This window comes from Leguminivora glycinivorella, chromosome 25 (genome assembly GCF_023078275.1).
Source record: "Leguminivora glycinivorella isolate SPB_JAAS2020 chromosome 25, LegGlyc_1.1, whole genome shotgun sequence".
Lineage (NCBI taxonomy): Eukaryota > Metazoa > Arthropoda > Insecta > Lepidoptera > Tortricidae > Leguminivora > Leguminivora glycinivorella.
Window position 1 is genome coordinate 5,179,895 of NC_062995.1, and position 21,998 is coordinate 5,201,892.

At 39.2% G+C, this 21,998-nt stretch overlaps 1 protein-coding gene across 2 annotated transcripts in view; it reads right to left on the reverse strand.

Annotated features, from left to right (window-relative positions):
- LOC125239227 (putative uncharacterized protein DDB_G0282133) overlaps positions 1 to 21,998 on the reverse strand; it is a 68,795-nt gene that overhangs the window by 20,017 nt on the left and 26,780 nt on the right. For both annotated transcript variants that reach the window (XM_048146758.1, XM_048146759.1), the window contains exon 3: positions 5,700 to 5,772. The gene's annotated coding sequence lies outside the window, so the exon portion shown is untranslated. The remainder of the gene's footprint in view (positions 1 to 5,699; positions 5,773 to 21,998) is intronic.

Consider the following 21,998-nt stretch of genomic DNA (forward strand, 5'->3'; position numbering starts at 1 on the left):
CATGTAGTTCCAGTTCATATCTTCCGGCTCCATCATCAGACCTTGAAACCTAATCGTAGTCAAAGTTCATTACAAGACTTTTCTAAGAAACCTAAAAACAGCTATGATACGATGTTCCATCATGTAGTTCCAGTTCATATCTTTCGGCTTCATCATCAGACCTTGAAACCTAATTGTAGTCAAAGTTCATTACAAGACTTTTCTGAGAAACCCAAAAACGGCTATGATACGATGTTCCATCATGTAGTTCCAGTTCATATCTTCCGACTCCATCATCAGATCAGCTCAACAGTACCATATTATTGTATTGTCATCGGAACTACATATAGCTGCCAATTTTCATTACGCTACGACTCCTGGAAGATGGTTAAATTAGCTTCCTTAGATTCCATTACATACATAGTTACATACACGACGACCTAATAAAAGCGTGTTAAAAATAAAAACGTGTTGCTCGACTGCGCGTACGACCCACTTCGGCAGTTATGAGATTTGTCTTAGTCTTTAAAAAAATTCCATTTTGAATCTGTGCTGGCCACAGACACTGACAGTTGATACTTGATTGTCAGCTTGACATTTTTCTCGGAGAATTCATAACCATATCTGGTGAACTATTTATTACTGTTTTCGACTCATTTTCTCTCCCTGGCCTCTGATTTTGCCTCCTTCTACGACTACCTTCGCTCTCGAACCCCGGACGTTGATTTTACTGGCTTAAAACGACGACCTTTGATATTAACCTCTGGACCTGATTCTGCTTGCATTAACGAAGACGTTTGCTTTTAAACACTGGACCTGATCCTGCTGAACTGTTTACGATCCGTTGTGCCTCCCTGACTTCTGATTTTCCCTGACGATCATCGCTTTTAAGTTCCGGACACTATTTGTTATAATTAATACAAGTACATAAACACGATATAAGGATCCCAAAACATGCTTTATACCAACTAGTTCTAAAACCAACCAGAAAAATCCAGATTTAAAATTGTTCATATTAAGAAAGGAGCTGAAGGAAAGTTGGTGTCAATAGGTTGGCAGGAACTGCCCAACCAGAGTGCGATTTTGCTGTGAAGACCACCTGAGTGTAAGATACCGTGTCTTGTTTACCAACCTTAAAATGCAGTTACACGCTGGCAATAATATCATAAAAAAGAAAGCCAGAAATATCTGACACGGTGGCATTTTATAAAATGTGTATTTTTTGGATAGACCAATAGGAAAAATATGGTAAAATACATTTTTTTTTATAATTTGCAATGTCCTATAATAAAATATAATTGATTTATTGTGTTGTTTTATTTTACTTCTGAGTTACATAGGTGTGTGTCATGTGTGTCGAGTTACTGTCAAGTTACTATCAAATTCAGTCGGCTATGGCTTTCCATATTCTTCTATGGCCCTCCATACTGTTAAAGCATGATTAACAGCACTATAGTAGATTGTGTTACGAGGGAGCAAAATTGCATATTTATAGCGAGGATATAAATTGAATTGTGAACAAAGTGAAGTATTCTATATGTAATTGAATACTGAGTGTAGTGACTGGGATTCGAAAAGAAAGGGTTATTTTCTTCCCTGCACTGTGAGGAGGGTGCAAAGAGGCACTTTTCCTCTTTGCTATTAGGGACCAAAGTGATACTTTTCCCTTCAAGGACACATTTTTTTTACATGGTTACATAACATACCATTTTTTATGTTCATATAACATATCATTATATATAAATTTCCTAAAAGTTGATGTTAATATGTGTGGCAAATTTAATTCCACCTTGTGTCTTAACACTTGAATCCCTCACTACGCTCAGGATTAAATTTAAGAATACCTTGCTACACTCAAGATATATATCTCATTTTTCTCCCTTGTTGCACAATCTACTATTGCTACCATTTGACACATTTTTTTCATATCATATAAGCAAAACAAACACACACCACAACGCACAAACTTCAAGTGTTTGTCAATAAGTCCCTCCGGTCGATCCTCCGTATCTTCTGGCCGAAAACTATAAGGAATGAGAATCTGTGGAGTATGTGCCGACAACCTCCGATCGCCCAGGAAGTGGCTCAGCGGAAATGGAGATGGATCGGTCATACCCTTCGAAGAGGAGCTACCAACAGCGCCAGTATCGCGTTTGAGTGGCGGCCTCAAGGAGGAAAGAGGGCCCGCAAACGCCCCGTACACACCTGGAGGCGGAGCGTTGAGAACGAGCTGAGGGAATATGGACTGAGCTGGAACGAGGCCAAGGCGGTGGCTCAAGATAGAAAGGCGTGGAAGGATCTTGTGGAGGCCCTATGCACCTATGGAGTGCCTTAGGACATACAACAACAACATATAAGCAAAATACTAAAATATGAATCAGGTCTGTTGTAAAAATATTATGCACTTAATCGACACTATTTTTTTATACATAATATTAAAATATGTTACAACATAAAAATGTTCTCATAGCAATATAGGTATTAAGATTTATAAGATTATAAGTATTAAGATTTTTAGTTATTGAGAACTATATTTGCAGTGCCCTTACAGGGTTCATAGCTGTGCTATACCTACTGAAATGTACCAATGATAGCAATAAAGAATTACTGATTACTGATTATTACTTATGTGCAAACACTTTCCGTGGCGTTAATATTTTATACAGGCCAGACAAAGTTATTGAACAAAAAAGTGTCACTTAATTCCCTCCTAACAGGGCCGAAAAGTACCCTTTCTGAATGGGTGATGTGAAAAGCAGTATTAGGCGTCACATCGCAAACTCATTTCCTTTTTGAGCACTAACTACTTAAAGCAGACAATAAACCAACAATCTAAAGTTATTTGTTTAGGGCACAGGTCCTTCTCTAGTTCTCATCTGTAGGCAGGTGCGCTTATGAATCACTACTAGGAGTTAGCCTGTTTTCACATTACCCGATCCAATATCGGATGTCGGAAGGATTTCAATGGAAAAAATCCAAGACGACGCCTGTAATGTATGGGATATCGGTCCAACATCTGGTATTAGATCGAATAATGTGAAAACGTACTTATGGGTGCTAAAATGAGTAATAATGTTAATATAGATCAAGACAAATTTATGTTTATTACACTCTAATAACATGTAGTTGCACATTTCAAAATTAATGGGATACACATTCTCTGTCCAAAATATCTCTGCATCTTTCATCAATTTCTTCTTCACAGGCATTGTGTTTGTCGCTGTTCCACATTTTGGCAAATTAGATGAACTAGCTCTTACAAAATCGCTAGTACCTATCCACGTTTTCCCAATTCAATGGGCTTAAAAATTGTAATCAGGTCCGGGGTTCAACGTAAAGGCCGTCGGCAGCAAGCAGGGCAAGCACACGTCTTCGTTAATGCAAGTAGAATCAGGTCCAGGGTTTAAAATCAAAGGTCGTCGTTTTAAGCCAGTAAAATCACGGTCCGGGGTTCGAGAGCGAAGGTAGTCGTAGAAGGAGGCAAAATCAGAGGCCAGGGAGAGAAAATGAGTCGAAAACAGTAATAAATAGTTCACCAGATATGGTTACGAATTCTCCGAGAAAAATGTCAAGCTGACAATCAACTGTCAGTGTCTGTGGCCAGCACAGATTCAAAATGGATTTTTTTTAAAGACTAAGACAAATCTCATAACTGCCGAAGTGAGTCGTACGCGCAGTCGAGCAACACGTTTTTATTTTTATAAAATGTATGGTGCTACCAAAAAATCTGTAACTTTTTTCTGTAAATAGAAATGCTTATTCCTATCACCAGAAAAAATATCAGGCGATTTTAAAATTTTCAGACATCCCCCATTAAGACGATACGGTAGGGGTCAATTCTCCATACTCCATGCTCTTGACTATTTCCTCCCTGGTTTTTGAAGATAGAGCAATGATTTTTTCAACACAGATTGTTATTATTTTTATCTGTGTCGGACCGTTTTGATTTTTTTGATATTCTTTTTAAAGATTCTAGAGCTAATCAAAAATTTTCAAAAACGGCCTTTTTCATTGTGGCGCAAAAAAAGGTGTGATACTCAAGATTGGTAACAATTAACCAAAAAAGCTAAACGGTCCGACATAGATTATTTCATTGTTATTCAGATTCTCAAATTTCGTTCCGATTGATTAAGTTTTGGAGGAGGAAAGAGTCGAGAGCGGAACCTCGATTTTAAAGATTTTTTTGAAATATCTTTTGACTGAGTTGTACTTAATGGACAATTTTTTTTCGATAAATCTAGTTAATAACACTTGTATATTTAACTAAAATTCCCAAGTTGAAAGGGGGGCTCCTTTCCATTTTAGCATTTTCGCTACCGTATCCTCTTAACCTTTTTTTTTTTTTAATTATAAATGGGCTTACTCTTGACCACAGACTAGCCAAAGGCAAAGACGTGGCCTACGATGGAGTGAGATCGCCCAGAAGATACCTGTTCACTCTTGATTTGAAGGTTGCCGGGTTATATGTTAACTTAATTGCTTTTCAGTACAGATGGTGCTTTTTGTCAGGTCGAAACTTCGGAGGGCCATCTGACTGAAAAACGTCGTTCGATACACGTGCGAAAAGGAAATTTGACTTCATATTTTCCGCACTTGTATCGAAATGTACAGATGGTGTTTTTTTTACGCACTAGTGCGAGAAGTGGTTCATTATACGTCAGGTCGAAACTTCGGAGGGCCATCTGTACTGAAAAACGTCGTTCGATACACGTGCGAAGAGGAAGTTCATTCCTCGTGTCGATTTAAAACACTCCCTTCAGTCGTGTTTTACCTTATCGCCACTCGTTCCGAATGTTGGGATACATTATAGTTATCAATTATTATTTCCTGTTTCCTGACCGCGGTTCTCACTAACTTATTAGTAAAAACTTATGCTATACATTTTTTTATGATTTACTATCGAACTTAACTTTATCAATTTAGGTTCATGAGGTTATGTATGTGTTATTTCCTTTTCCTATAGTTTTTAGTACAAGTGTGTCAGAATATATTAAAAAAAATGAATTTATTTAGTAGTTTTTAACGAACCATCACTTAACAGGCGGCGATATGTACTTAATCTGTAAGGTACAGCGGGGCAAATCTCGACTGGGGGGCAAATGTAACTGGTCCATTTTTTCCATGTTTTACAATGTTTGCATTATTAAATGGAGTGTCCACCGGTTATATATGGTAGGCGGCGTGTTCTGTGGATACAATACAATACAAATACTCTTTATTGCACACCTCAATACACGAAACAACATAGCAAGTATAAACAACAACTTAAGAGGTAAAACAAGAGGCGGTCTTATCGCTAAAGAGCGATCTCTTTCAGACAACCTAGGTAGTGGAGAATAATAAATTTAACCTTGTAAGTAGGTGTACTAAATGTAGACTTAGAGGAAATCTAGCACAAACTATACTACGCAAAACAATATACTACACACATAAAAATAAAATACAATACATAAACATACAAATACATAAATATATAACAAATTACATGCCAGCTATAGGGGACATAAGTCTATCAAGGTATCATTGATCAATACACATAGAACCCAACATCATAGTGTAATAATGGAAAAAATTGGTTAATACAGTTGCCCCCGCAGTCGAGATTTGTCCTGCTGTACCTTGTTGTTGTTGTTGTTGTTAAAATCTCAATATGTAGTTTATTTTGCACTGCCCAATAAATTATTTCTGTAATAAGTATGAACTATATGTTTATAACATACCTTTTTTTAAAGCAGAAATACGAGAGTCAATCGTTGCCAGCAATTAAATCTCTGTCGTTGGCAGCAGCCAGATCTGTAAAGAGAAATTAGATTAATTAAAACAGTACTATCTCTGTAATATTAATAGACGAGCGGCTATCCCCGGCTACGCACGGCACGGGGATCGTAGTATTTTATACAACCGTTGTTTAAAGAGGTAATTGTAGTGTAGTGTGACAACCCTGATGATATATAACTCATCTCATACAGAGTGACAACCCTATGCTCATGCAGCTGTGTGTTATGGATCATAGAGTTTTACGATGTAATTATAAATAATCATAAAGTTTATGGTATAATTAAAGTAATGATTATTGGTCATAAAATATACAATAAAATGTAATGTTAAAACAGATGGGAATGACTATTGACCGTGACCAGGATAGTATATAAGCACGATTTTTATTGAATAAACATAGAGTATTGACTTGACTTTTGAGTTATCATTACACCCGAAGCACCCCACACTTCATAATTATACGATTTTGCAAAAAAATCATTTTTGGCATAAGCTTTTATCGCCGACTGTACCTTTCTTTCAACAGTAATCTACTGTTCTCCGAGACGTTTCTAAAAAACCCCTTACTCGATGGGGATACTACGTTTCATAACAGAGTTCCTATGACCACCTTTCTGCTCCATCATCAGATCAGCTCCACGATACCATAATATTGCATTGTCACGTGATTTAAATATGCGTGCAAAATTTGAGCTCAATAGGAAACCGGGAAGTGGGTCAAATTTAGCTTCTACGTTTTGACGCACACTAACATACTATTTAACAAGGCAAGTTGAATAAAAGCTTGTAAAAAAATAAAACCGCCTTCAAAAAAAGCGTGTTACAAAACACGGAGAAACTAAAAAGCCAAAAATAATAAACCTTCGAATTCAGATTTCTTATCGGATTGCAATAATCTAAACATCCAAATTATAAACAAATCAATTATTTTTGTAGTCGGTACCAGACCTGTTCGTCGCCTTGCTATTTCCTGTTTGCCCCACCCAACCATACGCAGGCTGGCCCCGACTCCAAAAATAATTGATTTGTTTATAATTTGGATGTTTAGATTATTGCAATCCGATAAGAAATCTGAATTCGAAGGTTTATTATTTTTGGCTTTTTAGTTTCTCCGTGTTTTGTAACACGCTTTTTTTGAAGGCGGTTTTATTTTTTTGTTAAAAAGATAATTTATTTGTTGATTTTTAGTGGTTCCTAGTGATATTATATGTATCAGTCCGAATATATGTACAGTAGTGAAAGAATTGTCCTTTAACTCCTAACCGTTGAGGAGTTGACCTTCCATCATCAGCTCAGCCACATAAAATTATTACCATCAGGCGCAAATACTGGTGTACCTTTGAAAAATACACAAAAAACATTACATGTGCCTATAACATTTGAAGGGTTCCCTCGATTTCTCCAAGATCCCATCATCAGACCCCGACTTGGTGCCAATCTCGGGGTTATACCCGTTCGATCAAAAAAAAAATTTTGAAAATCGGTCCACGATTCTCGGAGATATTGAGTAACATACATACAAAAAAAAAATAAAAAAAAAAAAACATTCAGTCGAATTGAGAACCTCCTCCTTTTTTGAAGTCGGTTAAAAAGGCGAGTGGCGTGGGTAAGAATTTGGGGCGAAGCCGTAAATTGTTACGGCTCAGCCACGACATTGGTCTAAGCACGGCAGCGGTGAGCGGCGGCCATACATTGGAGCGAGACACAGTGATGGGAATTTTCATTCGCACGTATGGCTGCCGCTCACTGCTGTCGCGCTTAGACCAATGTTGTGGCTGGGCTGTTATAATGAAGACGCCACGAGTAAGTACTACCAAGGACTATTTAAGTATATAGGATTTACATACTTCAAACTAAGAATCGTACCTCTATTTTTAAGCGCCACCTATTAAATACTATCATAACTACACTGATGATGCCTACAAATTTATATTTTTCAAAATGTGTATTGACGTGATATCATGATTTTAAAATAAAAAAAATTGTCATTTGTTTTTATAAAACATAGAAACACGCAAAAATATTTGGGGAAAATATGATTTTGGCCACTTCAGCCAGGCTACGAACAGCGCCATCTAGTTTTAAGCCTAAAAGGCCCATACATTTCAGGGGTACCTACGTTTTTTGTATAGGCTTGTTAGTCCCGTATTATATCGTTCTTGGATGAAAAGATCTGACATGTCCTATGGTTCACATGTTTTTTGTGGATTGTCAAGTTGGTAGCAATGTAACGCAGTACGTTAAATCCCAAAAACACACTGCTACTACTGTGGTATTAAAATGCCATAGTTAAATGGATTCCACTAATTTGACTAATCCCATGTCAAGGCACATGATTTCATTCGGCCACGTTATGCTAATAAAGTTTACAGTTATGATGACAAGTAAGGTTACACCGTAGCCAACGTGAGCTTGAGGGTGTTACGCATATTAGTGACGATTTCGAAATGACCGATTGTGTGGAATCGTATACCGGAGGGCGTAGCCGAATGGCATTCCTGCGACGCGAAACGAAATCGAAACGCTGCAGAAATGTGTCAGGCTCTGTCGGAGCGATAGAGACAGATAGCTACGAAAGAGATGATAATAATTACAAACACTGTACAGTCTGACCAAAAAGAGAGTATAAATTGAAATAGATATCATAGACGAAAGAAAAAACGGCAAGGCTCACTGGTGGCCGAGCCGGGAATCGAACCCAGCAGCTTACGCGGCTAACGTCTTTACCACTAGACCACACGCCCGCCCGCCGCGGTCTAGGTAAAGACGTTAGCCGCGTAAGCTGAAGACCCGGGAAGTGTGACTACTTGAAAAAGAACAAATCAAAAAATATCCAATAAAATAATTTGATTTGTTCCCTAGTTGCAAAAAGAGAGTAGTTAAAAAGAGACATCGCTATGCTGTCATCCCTTTCTAATCATTATGTAAGAGAAAACGGGACGACACTACGATGTTGCCACTATTTCATTTCGACTCTTTTTGGTCAGGCATACTCAGTCCAGTCAAGTCAGTCTTTGGTCAGACATAGCTACTCCCTTGAAATATGCTTGTGGCGTAAGGCCGTTTTCACATTATCCGATCCGATATCGGATGTAGGAAGGATTTCAAAGGCAAAAATCAAAGATGGCATCTTAAATTATGGGACATTGGTCCTACATCCGATATCGGATCGGATAATGTAAAAAGACGAAGAAGCCAACAAACTACGCTATTTGACGCGTGATTGTCGTTAGATGTCACTACAAATAACCCGCATTTACTGATGTATGGAGTTACAACTCTTCCCGTACTTATTCCTCTATGTTTGTGGCGTAAAATAGACCTACATTCACACGCACACGTGCTGAAAGAAAGGACTCACGACTGTAATGGGGAAACACAAAACGCAAAAACGCAAGTGTTCTTACAATGGCATCTTTGTATTACGTCACACGGGTCCTATTTGATTCATAAGTTGTATAAATACAAGTTTTAATGGGGTACATCAAAAGGGAAAGGAAGGGTTGCCTTATTAGAGGTATGACGTACTAAAACCAGTTCAGTTATAGTTCAGATAAATAAGTCGGTACATAGGTACATTTATCCACGACTCACACTGAGAGAAAAAACAACCAGTTCTCATGTTCGTTCAACAAGTTTTTTGGTTAAAATAGCGCCTATGTGGTTCAAACAACAAGTTAGATTTTGTTAAGTGTAACTAGTACATTTTACAAGTACTCGTCAATTGAATCAACAAGTCAATGTTATAAAAGCAACATGACACATATTTTAAACATGTTTGGCTGATTCAATCAAATATCTTGTACCAATTTTGACCTTGTTGTTCGAACAAATTCGACTTGTATATCAATATTGTGCTTTATTCCGCTTACTAAAATACTTTTGTTTCAATCGGATAAACTCGCAACAAGTCGAACTTGTTAAATTCACAAATGGTATTACGTATTGACTCATTTAAATAAATAACCCATTTTCTCAAACATGCAATGAAATATTGTCTTTACGTTCCTTAAAATGGGCTGGGAAGTATCTCTTTTTGGGCGCAACAACTCGAGAGGACTGTAAAGGGATTTCATATTATTTTTTAGGCCTAGGCCTGCAAAGTAACTTTTTTTTATAAAATATTGTCCTTTAGAGCATTTTTTTTTATTTCATTGTATGTTTGAGAAAAGCACTATACATGCCTCGGCGTGAAAACGGATTCCCGGCCTCGTATCCCTATCCGGCCTCGCTGCCGGAAATCCTCATTTTCCCGGCCTCTGATGTAATGTACTATTAAATAAATGTATAAAAGCTACAAATGTCGTCGCGAAGGGTTGCTTTCGCGAGGAGCTTGATACTGGAGCACTGACTGTCTCGTAGATGATGATATAGATGAATAAAACCAACAGAGTACCTATAGTTTAAAGTTATAATGAACTTATTAATTTATTTACAACTGCTCTGAGAGAGGAGAAGACCCGGAATGACCAATGGAGGGACGCAGCCTCCTTATATACTAATTCTCACAATGAGTGATTAAGAAACGCACCACCAGGATGTGTAACACCTTGGAAATATCACGTATTGCCTGTAAATTGTATATTTTATGACTTTTCTACGTGTAGTTTGGCTTTGACACCGGATTAGCAAAAATTTACTAGAACTTTACGTAATGTCATACAATGTTGAAGATTGTTAGGGTTCAGTATTATAGTGGTGGGCTCCTTAACTAGATTTTCTTTTCTTGTTTCCGGCTTTGTCATTAGTAATCTGTGGCTCTGCCGCACCACTATGGAAGCGAAATAATATTCCGCTTTGTGTGGTAGGGTACAGCACAGCGGATATCATTTCGCTCGAATCTAGAGCAGAGCCCAACTGGGGAAGTACCTCCGTCTTACAGAAGACCACATCCAAATAGCACTCGACCCTGCTCATATTGTAGTGTTCCTGCCAGTAAGGCTGCCAGAGCTCAACGAGGGTGCGGTGTGCTCGTGACGGAAGGACCTACGGAACTAATTTGTTCCGGCTATTGTCCTTTGAGTGTCGGCAACCCAAACCCTCCTTAGAACTTCTACACTCTTTTTTCTGTGTAGGTGCTTAACACAGCAAAAGCGAGTGTACAAGTTTCTAATGGGTTGGCAACGCGCACGTGACACTCCTTGAGTTGCAGGCGTCCATAGGTGACGGTGATCGATTTCCATCAGGTGGACCGTATGCTTGTTTGCCACCGACGTAGTATAAAAAAAAAACCCTGGCTGGCGCCTGAATTCCGCGAGTTCATGGGGTCATGAAAGTCGTAAAATCATTTTGTAAGTTCAAGCTCATATAACCCGGCAACCTTCAAATCAAGAGTGAACAGGCATCTTCTGGGCGAGCTCACTCCATCGTAGGCCACGTCTTTGCCTTTGGCTAGTCTGTGGTCAAGAGTAAGCCCATTTATAATTTTAAAAAAAACAGAGTGTATAAAATGTGTAATCACAGTGGATAGACTGCCATCTCTCGATACAAGCTTCAAACTTTTGAACTTTAGTTTTGACAATTTGGTCCATATTGTTAACATGATATGTGTTAAAATGTCAAATATTAATATTAGCGCCATCTAGCCGAGCGTTCCCCAAAGGTGTAACGCCATCTAGGCCACCGTACCTTTTTCTCTATGGCGTTGGGGCACGTTTTTTTCTTTTATTCCACCAAAAAAATGTCGACCACTGATCGGGGCCTATTTCTCAAAACTGAAAGTTATATACCTTATCCGTCTATACGGAGTTACATATGTCTTTGTTACATAATGTAACAAAAGACATAAGACATCCATAATGTAACATAAGACATCCGTATATTTATAGTATTTTATGCAACAGGCGTTTAAAGGAGGTCAAAAAAGACGAGTGGCGTGGGTAACAATTTGAGGCGAAGCCGAAAATTGTTATTAAGACGCCACGAGTCCTTTTTGACTCAGTTAAACACCGTTGCATACAATACTTTTTCTACGACCATGCAATTAGTTTTTAATAGTTCTTGAATAACTTTCGTGAAATTCACACTATTTCCTGTATTTTGACGCAAAGGTTGGCACTGTCAGCTCAGCTGCCCAAAGCCTTCCCGCGCACGCGCGCAGTATCGATATAACTATGCGTTGCCATGGTTACAGAGCCAAACAATGCGTTTTCAGTTTTTTCGATAATGCGCGCATGCGCGGAAACCCGGCGGACGCTGGCTTTGCGGAATAGACTTTTATGTAGGGTTTTAAAGATCTATGCACGACCCTGTAAATGACGAATAACAGTTCGGGAGTAGAAAAAATACATTATACCATAGATTAAATATAAGAAGATCATACCATCCCATACATTAAAATGCGACCGCCTAAGAACGCGCATACACTACACCACACATAGATGGCGCCACAAAAAATGCCTTGTTGCCATCAATTATTTGTAGATTGGCGTTAAGTGTTGCGAACCATAAATCTATGTCAAAAGTAACTTAATGGCATCTAGGAGTACGGCGAATGCTACAAGACATTTTTTTGTGGCGCCATCTATGTGTGGTGGGTGTGGTGTAGTGTATGTGCAATTGTGCATTCTTAGGCGGTCGCATTGTAATGTATGGGATGGTAAGATCTTCTTATATTTAATCTATGGTATAATGTATTTTTTCTACTCCTGAACTGTTATTCGTCATTTACAGGGTCGTGCATAGATTTTTAAAGCCCTACATAAAAGTCTATTCCCCAAAGCCAGCGTCCGCCGGCTTTCCGCGCATGCGCGCAGTATCCAAAAAAAATAAAAACGCATCGTTTGATGGCTCTGTAACCATGGTAACGCATTGTTATAGCGATACTGCGCGCGTGCGCGGGAAGGCTTTGGGCAGCCGAGCTGACACTGTAAACCTTTGCATCGAAATACAGGAAAAGTGTGAATTTCACGAAAGTTATTCAAAAAAACTATTAAAAACTAAGTGCATATTAGTCGTAGAAAAAGTATTGTATGCAACGGTGTTTAACTGAGTCAAAAAATACTCGTGGCGTCTTAATAACAATTTTCGGCTTCGCCTCAAATTGTTACCCACGCCACTCGTCTTTTTTGACCTCCTTTAAACGCCTGTTGCATAAAATACTATAAATATACGGATGTCTTGTGTTCTTTTCTTTTCGCGATCGGCGACAGTGCTGCGAGCACTCATGCCTGATGAAGGGTCTACATTTGACTCCAAACATATCGCCAATCGCCATATATTGCGTCCATACATCCATCCGTATGGGTAGGGCCAAGCTTTTGTTTTGTTTCATGTGCTCTACTTACCCTTTTGGAGAATAGAATCCGTGAGTTGATGTATTTCTATGTTAAATTTATACGTTATACCTTATCTATGGTTGCTTTACTTTGCAATCTACATATAAGCAAAGAGGATCGAGTATTATAGAGAGTTACTGTCAAAGTAAAATGTGTAATAACAGTGCATAGACTGCCATCTCTCGACACAAGCTTAAAACTTTTGAACTTCAGTTTTGACAATTTGACCCATATTGTTAACATGATATGTGTTAAAATGTCAAATATTAATATTAGCGCCATCTAGCCGAGCGTTCCCCAAAGGTGTAACGCCATCTAGGTCACCGTACCTTTTTCTCTATGGCTTTGAGGTACGTTTTTTTCTTAGAGTATCCGTCTATAGTGGAGTTATATGTTTTTGATATAAGTAACAAAGTTCACTTTATCACTGGCACGCTGACACTGAAAAATAATCGACTTTGTTACACTTAGTAACTTACTGACTTAGTAACTATCGACTACTGTTAATTTATTTTCTCGGCTTAGCGATAACCTTATATCGGTAATATCACATACAAAATGTCAATAAATTTTCTCGCTAGCGACAAACTTATATCGTTATATCGTCAATAGTTTTGTCACATAGCGGCACACGGTATAACCACGGAATATATAATAGGTATAACATCACTAATAATCAGTGATCGGTTTTTTGGATTCACCCTCGCGGGATATCAAGTAGAAAAGTTAATATTGATACGACGAAATTATTTCTAAGGAACTTTTTACTCTTACATTAGTTTAGTTGAAGTTTATAATGTTAATGTTGTTGCTTTATATTTTTGGTTGAGCAACAAAACCATTTGGCATTGTGGCCATTGTAAATTTTTTTTTTGCCTTTTCTAACAACATTGAGCCCGGATTCCCGGGGCATATCCATACTAACATAATGATTGAGGTCGTTCACCCCATGTCGAATCCAAAAAACCGATCACTGCTAATAATATGTATTCTCGCGACTACAGCGGGGCTCAAACTGAGCAGAGGTCAAAGAGTTCTGATAAGGGATCCGTCTCAGCTCAAGTGGGGTTGATATTCCGACTAATGGCGCTCCCACCACGGTGTTTTCAGTCAAAGGAAAAAGTAAATCCAATGCACTTAGGATATGTTTAGGAAACTCAACGATAGAGGGCGTGAAAAATAATTATATGCCGTAGTGCAAGTTGTTCGCTAGATGTCACTGTTACTCCCGCAAACTGGCTAACGACTTGTTGTCGTAAAATGTACTTATAAATTATTTGTTTGTTTGTATTACTTGTTTACTCTATTGTTACTAGTTTTTATATATAGGTAAAGTATTGTAATAGGCTTGTGCCGTCTCGTTCGTTGATCGGAGCGCTCCGATCTTGTTCAATCGCTCCCACGAACTAGTTCGCTCTTTTAGGTCTTTTGCTCATTTAGTTCAGCCAGACCAGCGACCACTGCGGTCAGAAAGATCAGAACGAATGGGACCGAATAGTGTCAAAATGATACGAAGAGTCCGCAGATAGTAACATTCCGGGTCGAAAGGTTGTAAGTAACCGAAGTTTAATATGAAAACTTGATGTTTTTGTGTTGCCCTGCTAAGTAGCTCTCGCTCTCGGTCGGCGCAGTCACACACTCGTTCTCGATCCAAACCGCTCGCGCTCACCGATCCTATACTGAATTAAATGAGCAAAGACTGATTCTCAGAGCACGAAAAGATTCAGTTCATTTCGGTCATTGATGGGATTTTATTTCTAACAGTTCATAGTTCGTGAACGACACAAGCCTATATAATCAATCGTAAACTATAAAAAGTAAAACTAAGAATTGACCTGTCCCCGCGATAAAACTATCTGTGGGTTTTTATTATGCGTTGACCTGTGTACTAAACTGAATTAAAAACATTTTTAATTAAGTAGGTACACTGAATCATACAATGAATGTGTGGTTTACAGGATATGACAGCATGTATATCCATACTAATATTATAAATGGGAAAGTGTGTGTGTCTGTTTCTTTCTCTGTCTTTCACGGCAAAACGGAGCGATGACTGGACGTGATTTTTTATGTGCAGGCAGGCAATTATGGTCGCGCGATAAATGATAAAACATCTGGCCGTCCCTATCGCACTTACTAATAGTGCGATAGGGACGGCCTGATATTTTATCGTCTATCGCGCGACCATGCTACCCGTGCAGATAATTGAAGGGATGGAGAGTGTCATAGGCTACTTGTTGTCTCTTTCTAACACCTCTCTTTCCTAAACTGCCGTAAAATTCCGTAATTTTCGTATTTAACGCGAGCAAAGCCGTGGGAAAAAGCTAGTATTTACTATTTATACAACGTGTTTCCGGTATCACTCAAAACCTCAGACACCCCAACAGATTTTTATTTTTTTAAACTCATCTAGAGTATTCATCTTTTAATCTGATGGTTACTTTTTTTTTTAATTGAATTTTTAGATTTCTGTACAGCTCTACTTGACTTTTAGCTCTACACTCAATAAAATAATTGCTAACTACCATCATAAACCATGAAACTATTTATTTGTGTACGTTACTGCAACGACATAAGGTTTACCAATAGACAGCTAAGATGTCATTGTAAAACACTTTAAAGCTTTGTCACAGTAAACTTCAAATTGGACAGGTAATCGCAGTAAGCAAATTTAAACCCAATATTCAGAATGACAAGGTTGTAATTAGGTAAGAGTTCAATTTATTATGACTTATGATAAACATTAAGATTAAACTGACAAACATGGCAAACTCGTAATAGCGGAAAAGAGAATCGCCCAAGTAACCAGCCAGTATTAATACCCCTAAATACTGAAAAAGGTAAACAACCTCTAGCAATGCGATATACACAATGTTGTATTACGAATACAATAGAATAGGCACGTAAAAAATAAGTAATCATACTAATTTAAATAAAAATATTACCCCCATCAAGATATAGCTCAATCGATTCTACTCTCGATTCTGAACAAACGGTTTTCAGGTTTTTAGTGTGAGGTGAAAACACGGTGTATACATGGAAAACATTCACGTCCCAGGGGGCGATTTTTGAATCTCGCATACGGGATTTCGTCACTAAAATACCGGTTGAAAACGGTGACTTGCTTATTATTTTTGTCAATTTTCTGAATTCGAACGCGTGAGACTCAAAAATCGGCCCAAATATTTGAAAAAATATGGTTCTATACACTTTTTTTATTTGATGGAAACGTTGACCCCTTAGATAGTAAGTAGCCGACAAAAAACACAATACAATTTTAAAATAACCTTATAGTCTAACTAACAAAGTCTACTTTTGCGACTTGGCATAGTCGGAGCGGTGAAAATGTTTGATCATATTTATACGTCGTAAAAGTTTAATAGGTCATTAATTATTAGTATGTTGGCATTCTTCTATTAATTTATGTTTATGACTAATTAGTTTTTCTCAAACATGGTATGAAATATTGATGTTATGTGCCTTATAATTGGCAGCGAAGTATGACGTGCAGGTGCGGCTAGGACGATTGATAGATAATGGAATTTCATATAAACCTTGCAGGCCAAGGCCGGCAAAGTCCTCTTTTTAACACGCTTTTATTAGGTCGTCGTGTATGTAACTATGTATGTAATGGAATCTAAGGAAGCTAATTTAACCATCTTCCAGGAGTCGTAGCGTAATGAAAATTGGCAGCTATATGTAGTTCCGATGACAATACAATAATATGGTACTGTTGAGCTGATCTGATGATGGAGTCGGAAGATATGAACTGGAACTACATGATGGAACATCGTATCATAGCCGTTTTTGGGTTTCTTAGAAAAGTCTTGTAATGAACTTTGACTACGATTAGGTTTCAAGGTCTGATGATGGAGCCGGAAGATATGAACTGGAACTACATGATGGAACATCGTATCATAGCTGTTTTTGGGCTTCTTAGGAAAGTCTTGTAATGAACTTTGACTACAATTAGGTTTCAAGGTCTGATGATGGAGCCGGAAGATATGAGCTGGAACTACATAATGGAACATCGTATCATAGCTGTTTTTGGGCTTCTTAGAAAAGTCTTGTAATGAACTTTGACTACGATTAGGTTTCAAGGTCTGATGATGGAGCTGGAAGATATGAACTGGAACTACATGATGGAACATCGTATCATAGCTGTTTTTGGGCTTCTTAGAAAAGTCTTGTAATGAACTATGACTACGATTAGGTTTCAAGGCCTGATGATGGTGCCGGAAGATAAGAACAGAAAAAAAGGGGGGGGCTCGAGGGGGAAGCATGAAAAAAAGATCAACGTAGTATTTAAAATAAGTTGGGTTAGCGTTTTCTTGTGACCTTTCAGAGTAAACAAAGGGGGCTCGGGGGCAAAGCCCCCGCATAAAAGAAAGATCAACGTTGTATTTAAAATAAGTTGGGTTAGGGTTTTCTTGTTACCCTTAAGAGTAACGAAAAGGGGGCTCGGGGGCGAAGCCCCCGCATAAAAGAAAGATCAACGTAGTATTTAAAATAAGTTGGGTTAGCGTTTTCTTGTGACCTTTAAGAGCAAACAAAGGGCGGCTCGGGGGGGCGAAGCCCCCCGCATGAAAGAAAGATCAACGTAGTATTTAAGATAAGTTGGGTTAGCGTTTTCTTGTGACCTTTAAGAGCAAACAAAGGGGGCTCAGGGGCGAAGCCCCCCGCATAAAAGAAAGATAAACGTAGTATTTAAAATAAGTTGGGTTAGCGTTTTCTTGTGACCTTTAAGAGCAAACAAAGGGGGGCTCGGGGGGCGAAGCCCCCCGCATGAAAGAAAGATCAACGTAGTATTTAAGATAAGTTGGGTTAGCGTTTTCTTGTGACCTTTAAGAGCAAACAAAGGGGGGCTCGGGGGGCGAAGCCCCCCGCATAAAAGAAAGATCAACGTTGTATTTAAAATAAGTTGGGTTAGGGTTTTCCTGTTACCCTTAAGATTAACGAAAAGGGGGGCTCGGGGGGCGAAGCCCCCCGCATAAAAGAAAGATTAACGTAGGATTTAAAATAAGTTGGGTTAGCGTTTTCTTGTGACCTTTAAGAGCAAACAAAGGGGGCTCGGGGGCGAAGCCCCCGCATAAAAAAAGATAAACGTTGTATTTAAAATAAGTTGGGTTAGGGTTTTCTTGTGACCCTTAAGAGTAACGAAAAGGGGGGCTCGGGGGGCGAAGCCCCCGCATAAAAGAAAGATCAACGTAGTATTTCAGATAAGTTGGGTTAGCGTTTTTTGTGACCTTTAAGAGCAAACAAAGGGGGGCTCGGGGGGCGAAGCCCCCCGCATAAAAGAAAGATAAACGTTGTATTTACAATAAGTTGGGTTAGGGTTTTCTTGTGACCCTTAAGAGTAACGAAAAGGGGGGCTCGGGGGGCGAAGCCCCCGCATAAAAGAAAGATTAACGTAGTATTTAAAATAAGTTGGGTTAGCGTTTTCTTGTGGCCTTTAAGAGCAAACAAAGGGGGGCTCGGGGGGCGAAGCCCCCCGCATGAAAGAAAGATCAACGTAGTATTTAAGATTAGTTGGGTTAGCGTTTTCTTGTGACCTTTAAGAGCAAACAAAGGGGGGCTCGGGGGGCAAAGCCCCCCGCATGAAAGAAAGATCAACGTAGTATTTAAAATAAGTTGGGTTAGCGTTTTCTTGTGACCTTTAAGAGCAAACAAAGGGGGGCTCGGGGGGCGAAGCCCCCCGCATAAAAGAAAGATAAACGTAGTATTTAAAATAAGTTGGGTTAGCGTTTTCTTGTGACCTTTAAGAGCAAACAAAGGGGGCTCGGGGGCGAAGCCCCCGCATGAAAGAAAGATCAACGTAGTATTTAAGATAAGTTGGGTTAGCGTTTTCTTGTGACCTTTAAGAGCAAACAAAAGGGGGCTCGGGGGCGAAGCCCCCGCATAAAAGAAAGATCAACGTGGTATTTAAAATAAGTTGGGTTAGGGTTTTCTTGTTACCCTTAAGATTAACGAAAAGGGGGGCTCGGGGGGCGAAGCCCCCGCATAAAAGAAAGATTAACGTAGTATTTAAAATAAGTTGGGTTAGCGTTTTCTTGTGACCTTTAAGAGCAAACAAAGGGGGGCTCGGGGGGCGAAGCCCCCCGCATGAAAGAAAGATCAACGTAGTATTTAAGATAAGTTGGGTTAGCGTTTTCTTGTGACCTTTAAGAGCAAACAAAGGGGGCTCGGGGGGCGAAGCCCCCCGCATAAAAGAAAGATAAACGTTGTATTTACAATAAGTTGGGTTAGGGTTTTCTTGTTACCCTTAAGAGTAACGAAAAGGGGGGCTCGGGGGGCGAAGCCCCCCGCATAAAAGAAAGATTAACGTAGTATTTAAAATAAGTTGGGTTAGCGTTTTCTTGTGGCCTTTAAGAGCAAACAAAGGGGGGCTCGGGGGGCGAAGCCCCCCGCATGAAAGAAAGATCAACGTAGTATTTAAGATAAGTTGGGTTAGCGTTTTCTTGTGACCTTTAAGAGCAAACAAAGGGGGCTCGGGGGCGAAGCCCCCGCATGAAAGAAAGATCAACGTAGTATTTAAAATAAGTTGGGTTAGCGTTTTCTTGTGACCTTTAAGAGCAAACAAAGGGGGGCTCGGGGGGCGAAGCCCCCCGCATAAAAGAAAGATTAACGTAGTATTTAAAATAAGTTGGGTTAGCGTTTTCTTGTGACCTTTAAGAGCAAACAAAGGGGGCTCGGGGGGCGAAGCCCCCCGCATGAAAGAAAGATCAACGTAGTATTTAAGATAAGTTGGGTTAGCGTTTTCTTGTGACCTTTAAGAGCAAACAAAGGGGGGCTCGGGGGGCGAAGCCCCCGCATGAAAGAAAGATCAACGTAGTATTTAAAATAAGTTGGGTTAGCGTTTTCTTGTGACCTTTAAGAGCAAACAAAGGGGGCTCGGGGGCGAAGCCCCCGTATAAAAGAAAGATTAACGTAGTATTTAAAATAAGTTGGGTTAGCGTTTTCTTGTGACCTTTAAGAGCAAACAAAGGGGGGCTCGGGGGGCGAAGCCCCCCGCATGAAAGAAAGATCAACGTAGTATTTAAGATAAGTTGGGTTAGCGTTTTCTTGTGACCTTTAAGAGCAAACAAAGGGGGGCTCGGGGGGCGAAGCCCCCCGCATAAAAGAAAGATCAACGTGGTATTTAAAATAAGTTGGGTTAGGGTTTTCTTGTTACCCTTAAGATTAACGAAAAGGGGGGCTCGGGGGGCGAAGCCCCCCGCATAAAAGAAAGATCAACGTAGTATTTAAAATAAGTTGGGTTAGGGTTTTCTTGTTACCCTTAACATTAACGAAAAGGGGGGCTCGGGGGGCGAAGCCCCCGCATAAAAGAAAGATTAACGTAGTATTTAAAATAAGTTGGGTTAGCGTTTTCTTGTGACCTTTAAGAGCAAACAAAGGGGGGCTCGGGGGGCGAAGCCCCCCGCATAAAAGAAAGATAAACGTTGTATTTAAAATAAGTTGGGTTAGGGTTTTCTTGTGACCCTTAAGAGTAACGAAAAGGGGGCTCGGGGGGCGAAGCCCCCCGCATAAAAGAAAGATCAACGTAGTATTTAAGATAAGTTGGGTTAGCGTTTTCTTGTGACCTTTAAGAGCAAACAAAGGGGGGCTCGGGGGGCGAAGCCCCCGGCATAAAAGAAAGATCAACGTTGTATTTAAAATAAGTTGGGTAATGGTTTTCCTGTGACCCTTAAGAGCAAATAAAGGGGAGCTCGGCAAAAAAGAAATACTTAATTAAGTATCTACAATAAGTTATATTAGGGTTTTCTTGTGACCCTTAAAAGTGAATATAGGCAGCCCACTTCGCGGGCTAGCGTTGATATGCTTACAAAACAAAAATTGATAACAAAATTAAAATGGGGGACGGGGGGTTAGCACCTACAAAGATAGACCAACGCAGTACCTATGTCAAATAAATTATAGGTTAGGGATTTTTCAGTTTTGCGTTCTTTAAGCATGTCGCGAAGGTCTACAGCACAGCTCCCAGAGCAATTAGTTATATTGACTTGTAAACAGTCTCAGTGAGTAGAAGTATTTTACGATATCAATTTATCATGAAGGATTTACTTGTTATGTCATCATTAAAAACTAGTGCTGTGACAGAGTTTAGCACTTCGTTTCTAATGACATTTCCGTTAGTTGATAGAAATCGAATAGTTTATAATATACAATAATTTTCAACTAAGTAAAAATTACAATAGAATCAAATAAGATGATAAACAGGTTTATAAATGATACTAACGAACAAACCATGAACGTATACCGTTTTACACAGCATTTAGCTCCTTGTTCATATGGCCTAATCTATTCAACCAATTCGTAAATAATCGCTAGATTTGGCAACCGATACGTTTTAACTGCATCGCTATTTACTTCAATATAAATGTGTCAAAAATAGGAACTTACAGCTCCCATTGCCCATGTAAACATAATACATTGTATGTTTGTTCACTACTCATAAAATGGCAAAAGGTACAAAAACCGAGACAACGACACAAAGGAAACGTAGGTTATATAAAAAAAATGTAAAGCACGTACAAAAAAACCTAAAACTCAGTAAAAACGAAAAATATCTACAAAAGTACCAGTCAAAAACATATATGGTACAATATAGAGCCAAAGAGACACCAGAACAACGAATAAAACGTTTAGAAAATTTAAGACAATACGCATCCCAAGTTCGGGCATCTCAATCACAGGAAGAGCGAGATGCCCGTCTTCAGCACTTGCGAGACTACGACTCTCAAAAACGAGCTTCACAGTCAGAAGAAGAACGGGCCGAGAGACTTCAATACATGCAAGATCACATCGCTCAATCAAGAGCCTTAGAAACAGACGAAGAGCGTAGTATACGGTTGCAGCACTTACGTGAACATAATGCTGCTACCAGAGCCGCACAAAACGCTAGAGCGAGTACTTTTGAGAAAGACATTTATGTGTTTAGTGACGTAGTATGTGAAATTTGTACAA